Raw genomic sequence first — 13,312 nt, 5'->3', positions numbered from 1 at the left:
TGGGGTCTCATTCAGCACAAGTTTAGGCCTGGTAAGTTTAAACTTATCCCAAGACATTTGGGAATGACGATGTACTACCATCACCAGGACCAGCCAATACAACTCAACTGCATGAATTCTGTTTCTTGTGAAAGCTAACAATGTGACCCAAATAATTTCACTTATCACGTGAATCAAATATGAATCAATATGAATGGAAGAATAACTTGATATGTGATTGTTTTATACTCCTGCTAAAATTCATTTGTATATGTTTGGCTAAATAACTATTTTTTAGTATCCGAGTACACTGTAGTTTATCACCATATTTTGGAACCACTGAGTAGGTAATCACAGTGGTCTCTTCTGTCCTCATCTATAAAAACTGTTCTTCAACTCAGTATTTGTACCTGGTTCAAAGGAGTGATAGATGCCCAGCCCGAGGAGTTGACAACCTGGAATTTTAGCCAACACTCACATGTGGGTCTGAACAAGGTTACCAGAGTAAGATTATGTAGTCACTCGCTTCATAGGCACGTCTCTTTCAACATTTTGAAAAATTACGTTTGTTTGAATGTTAATTTGCCCAATTTCCATGGATTTTGTGGCAGAAGACAGTTCTTATTAAGATGGTAAATTGGGTTTGGAAGAGCCTGCCAGGAATAGAGGACAGCAGGAAAGCAAGCAAAGTGATGTTTGTGTTAGGAGTTGAAGGATTATTAAGGCTGACACCATTAGCAGTATAGGTGAATGGAGGGGCTGAGGTTTGGGGTTAGGGTGTGTGCCGAGGAGCCCAGGGTGCAGAAGTAGCTTGGGCAGCTTCTAGGACTCTGGCAGCAGTGGGGTGGGGAAGGCTGTCAAGGCAACCACTCGCATTGGCCTCGGAGACACATGACAGGCTGAGGAAGTGGCATGGTCAGTGCAGCTGTGGGGGCAAAGTGTCCCCACCCGCCTACCTGGGGCATCCAGAGCAGCTGCCTGCCTGGCTTCCTGCTCCCTGCCCTGGCTGCTGCTTTCTCGCCACTGGCAGCAGCTCCTGCCCTGGAGGTGAAATATACCCCCCTCCAACCGCAAAATGACTCAGCTCCACCTGGCTGCCTCTCCCCTGCCCAGCCCTGTTCCACCCCTGCCCTCAGGCAACCCCTCTGTGCAGTGCTGAGGGGGCTGGGCTGGAGAAGAAGTGGGAGCCAGGCTGCCCATTTAATTCACTCCCTGGGTACAGAAGAAATATTGTGGGGGTGGAAACAGAGCAACCCCCACCAGTAATTCACCGCAGCCCTTCTAGTTCCACTGCCCTGTTTAGCAGAGCTCGGAAGGTAAGGGTGAGGGGATCAACTCAATACTCTATGGTACTGTCTTGCTGTAAGGCAGGTGGCTGACAGAGCATATTATTTCTTGGCATCCCTATGCAGAGGGCCAGCAGAAAACCTATGCACTACTTATGCCTTATGTCATAACTATAAAGGGAAGGGTAACAGCTCTCCTGTGTACAGTGCCATAAAATCCCTCCTGGCCAGAGACTCCAAAATCCTTTTACCTGTAAAGGGTTAAGAAGCTCAGGTAACCTGGCTGGCATCTGACCCAAAGGACCAATAAGGGGACAAGATACTTTCAAATCTGGGGTGGGGAAGGCTTTTGTTTGTGCTCTTTGTTTTGTTGTTGTTCGCTCTTGGGACTGAGAGGGACCAGACATCAATCCAGGTTCTTCACATCTTTCTAAACAAGTCTCTCCTATTTCAAACTTGTAAGTAAATAGCCAGGCAAGGCGTGTTAGTTTTCCTTTGTTTTCTCAACTTGTAAATGTACCTTTTACTAGAGTGTTTATCTTTGTTTGCTATACTTTGAACCTGAGGCTAGAGGGAGGTCCTCTGAGCTCTTTAAGTTTGATTACCCTGTAAAGGTATTTTCCATACTGATTTTACGGAGATGATTTTTACCTTTTTCTTTAATTAAAAGCCTTCTTTTTAAGAACCTGATTGATTTTTCCTTGTTTTTAGATCCAAGGGGGTTGGATCTGTATTCACCAGGAGTTGGTGAAAGGAAGGGGGTGGGGGATGGTTAATTTCTCCTTGTTTTAAGATCCCAAGGGGGCTGGAACTGTACTCACCAGGAGTTGGTGGAAGGAAGGAGGGGGAATGGTTCATTTCTCCCTGCTTTAAGATCCAAGGGGTTTGGACCTGTATTCACCAGGGAATTGGTGAAGAGTTTCTCAAGGCTTCCCAGGGCAGGGAATCCACTTGGGAATGGTGGCAGCGGACCAGATCTAAGCTGGTAGTTAAGCTTAGAAGTTTTCATGCAGGCCCCCACATTTGTACCCTAAAGTTCAGAGTGGGGAAGCAGCCTTGACACCTTATTTTGTTGGATCTCTGCTCATGGGTGAATTTTACCCATACTTTCTTCCTAATACATTTCAGATTTATGTTTGGCAGTATTAAAACTTCCCATTTTTGACTGAGTTGTCGTACTAGAAATGTTTACTTTTTGATGATTCATAGATGCCAAGACCAGAAAGGATCAGTGTGATCATCTAGTGTTACCTCTTGTATGTCACAGGCCAAAGGATCTCCCCCAAATAATTCCTAGAGCTTATCTTTTAGAAAAACATCCTATTTTAGAGAAAAATTGCCACTAGAGGACAATCCAAAATGACCCTTACTAAATTGCTCAGATGGTTAATTACCCTCACTATTAAATGTACATGTTATTCCAGTCTGATATTATCTAACTTCAACTTTGAGTTATAACTGTCTCTGTTGGACTGAAGAACCCATTATTAAATATTTGTTCCCTATTTAGCTACTAAAGGGATCACGGTTACAATCTCAAACCTTCTCTTAGTTAAACTAAATAGATTAAGCTCCTTGAGTCTCACTGGCATGTTTTCTAATCCTTTTAATTATTCTCATGGCTCTTCTCTGAACCCTCTTCAATTTATCAACATCTGTCTTTAATTATGGACACCACAACTGTTCATAGTTTTTCAGCAGCAGTCACACCAGTGCCAAATACAAAGGTAAAAGAACTTTCTACTCCTACACGAGATTTCCATTTTTGTACCCAAGGATTATGTTAGTCCTTTTGGCCACAGCGTTGCACTGGGAGCTCAGGTTCAGCTGATTATCCACCATCTTATTATTCACCCCCAAATCTTATTCAGAGTCACTGTTTCCCAGGTTAGAGTCCCCTATGCTGTAAGCCTATATTCTTTGTTCCTAAATGTATGCATTTATGTTTAGCTGTATTAAAATACTTATTGTTTTCTTGCCCCCAGCTTACCAAGGAATCCAGATCCCTCTGTACAGTGACCTGTCCTCTTCATTATTTACCACTTCCACAATTTTTGTCACCTGGAAACGTTATCAGTGATTTTGTTTTTGTCTAGGTCTTTGATAAAAATGTTAAATAGTGCAGGGCCAAGAACCAGTCCCTGCAGGACCTTGCTAGAAACATACCTGTTTCTGATTCCCTGTTTACAATTATTTTTTGAAACCTATGTGTTGGACACATTTTTAATGTGTGCCAGGTTAATTTTATATCGTTCAAGTTTTTAATCAAAATGTCATACAGTACCAACTCAAACACCTTACAGAAGTCTAAGATCTGTGCAGCATGATGTAAGAATATTAAATACAGTTTAGTCTGAACATAATATTTATATTTTTTGTGCCTTTCCAGATTCCGGTGTACTTGGTGATTAGCTTAATGTCACTCCACAAAGTGGCAGAAGCAGTGCAGGGTAAATGGCTGATAATTCAGAGTGGAAGCAGCACTAGGTTGATGCCTAGACACAGTGCTTTTTTGTTGTTACGCAGATATGTGAAATTATCCCTTCTTTGCTAAGAAACCCACAACAAAAGCCCCATTTGTATACAACTGCTGACTGTCTAATGCATATTGATGCAATAGCGCTTGAATAGTATATTACAGTGGTGGCACAAGTTATTTATTAGGCTATCACTAGATAACACAGTTGACTTACTGTGTAGTTGCTATGGTTTCCAAAGAAGGTACTGTGTAGACTAATTACCTCTAAATACCCTGTGGTATTGTATAATTCCATCACCTCTGCCGCTCCTATATTTGTATAGCAAACAAAATACTGATAATAGGCAGACTGAGAACACAATGATTTCCCTTTATAGGTTTCCACTAGTTCCCAATTGTCCTTAGCATATTTACATTTTCCAGACTTTACATTCTTCTTCCATTTGTACAAGATCTTAAATGAACTACAAATGCAAATATACAGGGGAATTTGTCAAATATAAAGTGCCTTTAGTGTTGAACCATATTCTTCCGTATTCTGGTTTTAAAACATGGGGTTTCCTATCCACTGTTTGCATGTTATGGAGGGATTTCTTTTCCCCCTTTCCTCACAAGGGAATCAAAAAGTTCCATGTCCTAAACAAGTAGACCCTAAGAGATTCAGGGTAGTTCCAGGGCCCCTACACAACAACCTTGCTTCCCCCTCTCCTTGGGACAGCATGACTCCTTCAGGCAGATATTTGAAGCAGCATAAACTCCCAATTGGACATCCATGAAGTCAGCATGGGTCTGTCCCACACAGAGCAGCTATTCCCTTGCTTTGTCCTTTTACAAGAATTTCTGCAGGGAGGAAGGAACATGTTATGACCTGGCATCTCCCCACTTCCATGCCACTTAGTCAAGATTCCTTTCAATTTTGCCTCCCCTCTGATCACAGAATTGGACTAGGCCCAATAGGGCTTAGTCACAAAACTTCTTTAAGACTTCTATTAATATTAGATTTGTTTGGTTTAAACATTCCACCAGATTACTGCAGTTTTGCATATTGCCCAAGTGCTAAAGTGAAATCTACTAGAGTATTTCATCATCTGAGCTAAGCAACGTGCAAAATCTAGTACTTTTTAAATAATTGGTGACACAAGTAAAGGGCCAGATCCCTAGTGGGTGTAAATGAATGTATCTCTATTGAAATAGAAATCTTCTGATTATACCAGCTAGAGGTCTGGATGAGGATTTTAAATCAAATTAATTTTAAGAATTGGTTGTAGAATCTAATGTTTACCTTTTCAAATGAAACTGAGAGGTTCATCATAGTCTAGACAATTCACAGCAAATGTTTAGAGTGCTTTGTTTGTTTGTTTTTTCTCCCTCCATCATTAATATCAGCTAAAAATCAGGACTCACTGAGTAAAAATGAGAACTGGGTGAATAACTAATATCAAATTATTTACTTGACAATTTTCACTTCTGTCTGTTTGGGGATTTCCCATGCACAGATTATGACTTTCTCAAATTTATTCAATATTAAAAATTGTTAGCTGAGTATTTTGGCAAATACTTATTGGTCTCATTGTTTGCAGTTATTCCCTGTGAGTATTCAGTATTCAAAATTCAAGCTGGGGTAGTAAGTTTTGACTGGAATCATAGGTCACATGGTATAACTTTGTTTCATGATTGGATGAGCATAACAAGTATCCTCATGCAAATACTCATATTTATTAATTCAAAATTAGGGTGACCAGACAGCAAGTGTGAAAAATCGGGACGGGGGTGGGAGGTAATAGGCTTCTATATAAGAAAAAGCCTCAAATATCGGGACTGTCCCTATAAAATCGGGACATCTGGTCATCCTAATTCAAAATTCACTTTCTGCACATGTTCCCCAGTGTTCACTTAAGTTTGCTTTTTATATTAGCATTGCTGCCAGTAAACTCATTTGCTAAAATATTGATGTTAGGTGCTCAGATGTTTGACCTGATAAAAACCTACACAGACCAAACAAATACAAAAGGGATGCGAACACACGCTAAACAAATTTGCTCAAAACAGCAACCAAATAAACATGACCTCTTGTTTTTGTAATGTTTAACCAGCTTTAGTTAAGAAAAGTCCTTTCTGTGTCCCCAGATTTATAAATTAATTTATTTAAATATTAAACTAGAGGAACTGGATTCCCTACCTGTGTTCAAGCCCTATTGAAAAGGTGTTTTGTATTTTTTATTCCTGCATATATTTTGGTTTATTTGACTGAACCAAGCATAGGAAATAATAATGAAAACACCCCAAACCATCCACGCATTTCATTTCTGTCCTTACATATCAAAATGCTAGGTGCCTTAGAAATACCTAAGATAGATAACTCTCTGGTGTCGACAAACTGCATTACAAAATAAAGTGCTAGTAGAGTATCAGTTGTTCGCTGACGATAGAAATATGTTCCTAGACAACACATTTAACTATGTTATTAGTTTAAGGATAATTCACATGGTTCTGTTATACTAAAACTCTTTCAGTACAGGGTCCAAAGAGCTATGAAATCACTTCTTTATATTAGATGATCTATTGAGCATGAAACAGCAGATTTGATGTGTCCAGCAGTTTGTGATATGACTTTACTCTAATGGAGTTTGTTCTATTCTGAGGGAATATGTAAATTTGCATAGGATTACCAAAACAGGACTTCATAGGACACAAAAATCAAAGTACAAATCTATTGGTTAGATATACATTGTATAAATTGTTTCATGAGGGTTGAAACATTCTGAGTAATTTTTTGAGGTTCTAGTACATTTAAAAAATTCTTAAATAGTTCATGCTATCCCACAGTATCTTAATAGCATTGCATTAACTGAATGTGAGTAGGGCTCCTAGGGTCAAAACTTAGATACTTTAAAATGATTATAACTAGAGCTGTCGATTAATTACAATTAGCTCACACAATTAACTCAAAATTAATTGCGATTAAAACAATTAATCATGATTAATTGCAGTTTTAATCGCACTGTTAAACAATTGAATACCAATTGAGATTAATTAAATATTTTTGGATGTTGTTCTACATTTTCAAATATATTGATTTCAGTTACAACACAAAGAAGAACAGGAGGACTTGTGGCACATAGAGACTAACAAATTTATTAGAGCATAAGCTTTCGTGGACTACAGCCCACTTCTTCGGAAGTGTACAGTGCTCACTTTATATTACTTTTGATTTCAATTCACATCATATAAGTACTATAGTGCAATCTCTTTATTGTGAAAGTGCAACTTACAAATGTAGATTTTTTTTGTTAGATAACAGCACTCCATAACAAAACAATGTAAAACTTTAAAGCCTGCAAGTCCACTCAGTCCTACTTCTTGTTCAGCCAATCGCTTTGTTTGTTTACATTTACGGGAGATAATGCTGCCCGCTTCTTATTTACAATGTCACCTGAAAGTGAGAACGCATTGACATGGCACTTTTGTAGCCGGCATTGCAAGGTATTTACATGCCAGATATGCTAAACATTCATATGTCTCTTCATGCATCGATCACCATTCCAGAGAACACGCTTCTATGCTGATGATGCTTGTTAAAAAAAAACGTGTTAATTAAATTTGTGACTGAAGTCCTTGGAGGAGAATTGTATGTCTCCTGCTCCATGGTTTTAGCCATATTTTGCCATATATTTTGTGTTATGGTTGTCTCGGATGACAACCCAGAATATGTTGTTTGATTTAAGAATACTTTCACTGCAGATCTGGCAAAACACAAAGAAGATTCCAATATCAGATTTCTAAAGATACCTACAGCACTCGACTCAAGGTTTAAGAATCTGAAGTGCCTTCCAAAATCTGAGAGGAGCGAAGTGTGGAGAATGCTTTCAGAAGTCTTAAAAGAGCAACACTGATGCAGAAACTACAGAACCCGAACCACCAAAAAAGAAAATCAACCTTCTGTTGGTGGCATCTTGACTCAGATGATGAAAATAATCATGTGTTGGTCCGCACTGTGTTGGATCATTATCGAACAGAATCCATCATCAGCACGGACGCATTTCCTCTGGAATGGTGGTTGAAGCAGTTTAGGGATGTTATAGACTAGGGGGTACTGAGATACTATATTAATGGAGACATACAGGTCAGGTAAGTAACTTAGAATGAATTCATCACTATTTAGCCTAACCTGATTTAGTGAACTTCGACAATGTCCAAATCTGGGGGTGTTCTCTTCACTTATTCAGAGATACAAAAAATTATCCATGCACTATTTAACCAGAGAGATATCAAACAAGGAATTTTATCTAAGTCATGTGTCTCTGGAGAGGTTTTTTTTTTAGAAAAGGGTTCTATTTTTGAGCTTTTGGGATCACATTAATGTTGAAAATAAATAGTTTGAAAATTTAATTAGGACTCTTCAACTATTTCCTCCTGACTAGCAGATATAAAATATCGAATTTGTAGCATCTTCCATACCTAAATTAAATAACTGTGGGAAAAGAGAGTTCATACTGATTGATTCTTAGTGTTCCCCAAAGCCTTCTATTTCTAATTTAATGCTCATTTCTGGTTTTCAGCTGTAAATTCCTGCAATTACTCATGGGAGCAAATTCATCATTGTAATTCCTTTGATGTCCTCGGGCCAAATTCTGTTCAGTTACACCACTAAAAATACAGAGTAACTTCAATTACTTCAATGGGATTTATTTGGATTTACAGCGGCACAGGTGACATTAGAATTACTTCCATAGTACATATTTTTTATCCTAAATTCATTTACAAATAAATTCACTCATACTTAAAATTTGATGTTACCTGTTTTAATAGTTAAAGCTGAAGTTCAACCATTTTTCTCTGATCATATGGGATTTATTTATATCATCTCAGCTGGATTGTTTTAATTCTTCATTTGCAGCACCTCTTAGAATTCTCTAAGTTATTGATTCAGAACTTTCTAGTTTAAGTGGCAACAACATGGTCTCCAGCATCTTATGAAACACACTGTCAAACAATCTCATGTACACACAACAGACTGTTAAAAAACTAATCTTCCTGCTGGTCATTTGACAGCTCACTTTATATACTTAGCTTTGATGGAGATTTTAATAGCTTGTGATGTATTGCTTTATAACCAACCCGTATGCCCAATTCATTAGACTTACTGCAGCTGAGTACTCAGTGTAGCTCAGGGGAGCAGAGCAAAGGTGCCGCTGTTTCTACCCTCCACCTCCTGATCCTCACATGCAATGGTGCCAACTCTCACCATTTTTATCACAAGTCTCACAATTTTTTTTAAACCCCAGTAGCTGGAACCCAGATCTTGCATGAGGATCTCAGTATTTTTAAAGCACATGTTTAACTCTCATGCTTACAGAGAAATGTTCAAAAATATGAAGTATCAGAGGGGTAGCCGTGTTAGTCTGAATCTGTAAAAAGCAACAGAGGGTCCTGTGGCACCTTTAAGACTAACAGAAATATTGGAGCATAAGCTTTCGTGGGTGAATGCCCACTTCATCAGACGCAAGGCACTTCTGTCTGATGAAGTGGGCATTCACCCATGAAAGCTTATGCTCCAATACTTCTGTTAGTCTTAAAGGTGCCACAGGACCCTCTGTTCCTTTTTACAAAAATATGAAGCAAGTGCAAATTAAAGCCTCACAACCCAGAAAGCAAAGACCTCTCCCCCAAAATTATTTGGTTTAAAAATAATGAGGGCTTATTTAATCTCATGATTTTTGAACATTTGGGGTTAGCAATACTGCAAGTGACTCAGAGCCAGGCCATTTCTTGGCACATGTTTAAATAGCCTGATAGCTGTTCTAAACTACCCCAAGAGCCATTATGGCAATGGATATCAGTGTGTAGGTGTAGATGTCCTTGTTCCTGTTTCATGATCCCTCTGCTGGGGAAGTTGGGAAGAACGTGCAGTAGAAACCACTGTGGTAGATCTGCACCACCGAATAGGTTCCCCTACCTAAGGGGAATTCTCATTGGGTGACCCAAATCAGCTTTCAGGTTGGTTTCTGCTGCTGGAATGGCATGAAACTACTGCAGGGCAGTTAAGGCTCTGGCCAGAACCTGTAGGATACAGAGTACCGAGGAAGGCTTCACATGCCATTTGGTCTCAAAACAGAAGGGAAGCAAAATGGCAGAAGGAAGATTTTAAATCTTATATATGTAAGTCCCTGGGCATTAAAATGAACTTCTCATGTCAATGCAAGTCTGTGACGTGTCACTGTAGTGTCAGACATTCCAGGTGCCTATTGTACCAGTGATAATTGTGTTACTGAATGTACTAAGCATAGTTCTGGCCATCAAATAGTTTTCTTCTTTGAGAGCTGACACTAGGTGTTAATTATCTGAACTGAAAGGGATTTTTGTGTGTGGTGTAACAGGAGACCAGGGCTTAATGGCTAACACGGCTACATAGTGGCACAGGCAATATCTTTTGATCAACACTAATCCTGTGAGGTGTTGAGAATCCACAACTCCTACTGAATTATTGAGATCTGAGAGTTCTTCTCACACTGCAGGAAGCCTTGACACCTAACATTTGTGACTATACTCACCCTGTCCCCTCCTCAACAACTTGAGAATCTAATGAAGTGAGAGCAAGCTTTGGAATTAGTTTCTGAGGAAAATAAAATGCATAATAAGTAGGAGACACTTCTATTTTAATTACGATTCAAATGAAAACGGATGTATATTTAGCTCCAGAGAAAAGAGAGACTAAAAGAGAGAGAGCGCATTAGCAAACAGTTATACAAACATAATACACTGACCAGGAAAGTAGTTTCCTATCTCTATTACATATTAAATACATTTAGCAACAGTGGTGAGCATGTTAGAAACAGGATTCATTGTCCTAGACCTTTCTCCTAGGTGAAGATGCTACATGACTGATAGTTAGACCAAGGAGTTGGGTGGGCCACATTGCCTTGACAGGGAGACTCAACATGTTAGGGTATTATGGGGGAACATGCACATGCTAAAATACATCTGGGAGAACATAGGGTCTACTGCGATAGCCTTCACTCAGGCAAACTCTCATATGGGGCATTTGTCCCAAATACAAGGTTTAATCAGCACCACTCAATCAGTTAAAAAGGAAGGAAAAGTATTTCCCTTAATTTTCAAACAATTCCTAAGAAGTAGTCCTGAGGCGTCATCCAAGTCTCACTAGTCAAACCAGACTGATCTGCTCTTGAGTCAGCTGCTTTGAGAAATGCTGTTAGTGCAGCTTGAAGAGTTAGTGTAAGAAAATGGATTCCATAGGACAAACAACAGGTGGGGTTTTATTTGGCGGTCAGGCAAAGCATTCTTAAAATTAAACCAGAAATAACTGGCATTTAGAATAAAATATAGATATAAATTTCCCCTTTTTGTCAAGTCAATCACTTTTATATACTTCCTCAGAATGCTCAAGTATATATATTTTGCTGGAGTAGGGGGCATTACATTGCTCTCCCATCAAACTCTTGGCTAGCAGGTAGATCCCCTCTTGGATTTCAGCTATAGGGAAGGCAGATTTATGCTGCAGCAATATCCTAAGAGATTAAAAAGTTATAGGTACTGGAACTGATATTGAGAACTCCTGTGGAGACACATTGTATTCCCATTTGATTTGCTGTCTGGTTAATGAGCCTGTAAATTGAATTAGCTCAGTCTAAGTGCTCAAAATCCATGCTGAATTAAAAAAAAATGAGATCACAGTAGGACAAAACTATTGTGGATGGAAGCTGTGCTTGGTTTTGTGCTCAGTGTCTCAGGCGCTAAAGTAAGACTAAGATAATAATTTTGAAATAGCAATACTAGCTAACAATGTAAATACCAAAATAAGAGGGATCACTACCCTCCCCCCCCTTCCCCTGATGCAAAACTGCTTGCATCTTCTGCCTGGAAGACATGTCTTCAGCTGACATGTTTGTTTTTATGGCAAAAGAATGGCTAGAGGAAGAGATTTTCAAATTAGAGTAATGAATAACCTACAGTCATTATAACCTCTGTGCACTGAGCTGTGTAGAAGGTTTGTCAGTAGTTTATCATTTCCTAGTGAATGATTCTAGGCAATCAACATGAGAAAGTGAAACTGTTTTTTACTTTTTTTTTCTCCCTACCTTAGATTAAAATGCAGATAGTTATTTTTCTGGTAAATGTTTTTTCTCTCCTTGTAATTTATGATGATACTCTTCCAGCCTGTGAGGCACCTGATCATGGTGTGTCCTGTGGTGTGCCAGGCCTCACCAGAAAGATGGTGCTGACTGAATCCTAAGTATTCCTAACCTTCAGATCATTAGTCCAGCCACCTTTCACCCATACATACCTAACCTCTGGTTTTCTGAGGGCCTCTCTAGATGGGGCCAGGAACCACATCTGTTGAGGCAGTTTTAAAAACCCTTCTAAAATTTGTTTTAGTTCACTCAGTATAAATGTGATTTGATCTATCAGTGTGGATAAGTGGTTCCAGACAGCGTGGCCTTGCTTGCACTAGATGATCAGAGTTAACCTGAGCCAGTTTTAAAACAGAGTCAAATTGAACCAGTTGAAAAACATGTTTAGAAGCACTTCAGTGATCACCATTCCTGGACTAGCATCAACAGAGCCTAAATAGCTTAGTGAATGATCTCTTTAACAATTAGCTCAGCCATTAAACAGAATGCTGCCCTGTCAGGGTTTCCTCCCCACACTGAGGTACAGATATGGGGAGCCGCATGAAAGATCCTCTAAGTTTATATTCTACCATCTTAGGTTAAAACTTCCCCAAGATACAATTCCTTTCCTTGTCCTTGGACGGTATTGCTGCCATCACCAAGTGATTTACACAAAAATTCAGGAAAAGGGTCACTTCGAGTCCCTGTTCCCCCAAAATATTCCCCCAAGCCCCTTCATCCCCTTTCCTGGGGAGGCTTGAGAATAATATGAGTACTGACCAGATGCTTTGTCTCTAGGACACTAAAAATCAAACAGATTCTTAAAGGAAGAACTTTATTTAAAGAAAAAGTAAAAGAATCATACCTGCAAAATCAGGATAGAAGGTAACTTTACAGGGTAATAAAAAGATTTAAACAGAGGATTCCCCTCTAGGCTCAACTTCAAAGTTACAAAAAACAGGAATAAAACTACTTCTTAGCATAGGGAAAATTCACAAGCTAAAACAAAAGATAATCTAACACATTTCCTTGCCCTTACTTACAATTTCTGTAATTTTAGATGTATCATTTCACGTATGTTTTCAGGAGATGTTTTACCTGCCTGGTCTTTTTCTCCGTCCAGAGAGGGAACAAACAAAGAGAGCACAAACAAAACCTCCCCCCACCTCCCAGATTTGAAAGTATCTTCTTTCCTTATTGGTCCTTTTGGTCAGGTGCCAACCAGGTTATGTGAGCTTCTTAACCCTCTCAGTACATCTGGCCAGGAGGGATTTTATGCTACTGCATACATAAAGGTTGTTACCCTTCCCTTTATATTTATGACATGCCCTAATCACTTGCTCGAGGGTTCTTTCAGCTTTTGCAGTTCATGCCAAGACTCAAGCTGTTGGTGACTATCTCTGTCACAGTGAAAAATCAATCCAGTCCCATCTATG

The 13,312-nt window shown here is 39.2% G+C and overlaps 1 long non-coding RNA gene across 1 annotated transcript in view; it reads right to left on the bottom strand.

Moving 5' to 3' along the window:
* LOC112059886 (uncharacterized) overlaps positions 1-13,051 on the bottom strand; it is a 51,046-nt gene extending 37,995 nt beyond the window's left edge. The window contains exon 1 of the long non-coding RNA XR_002889144.3: positions 12,920-13,051. This is a non-coding gene — a long non-coding RNA (uncharacterized LOC112059886). The remainder of the gene's footprint in view (positions 1-12,919) is intronic.
* Between the last annotated feature and the right edge of the window lie 261 nt (positions 13,052-13,312).

The sequence above is a fragment of the Chrysemys picta genome, chromosome 5 (assembly GCF_011386835.1).
Source record: "Chrysemys picta bellii isolate R12L10 chromosome 5, ASM1138683v2, whole genome shotgun sequence".
Classification (NCBI taxonomy): Eukaryota; Metazoa; Chordata; order Testudines; family Emydidae; genus Chrysemys; species Chrysemys picta.
This window is presented reverse-complemented; position numbering and strand designations above follow the sequence as displayed.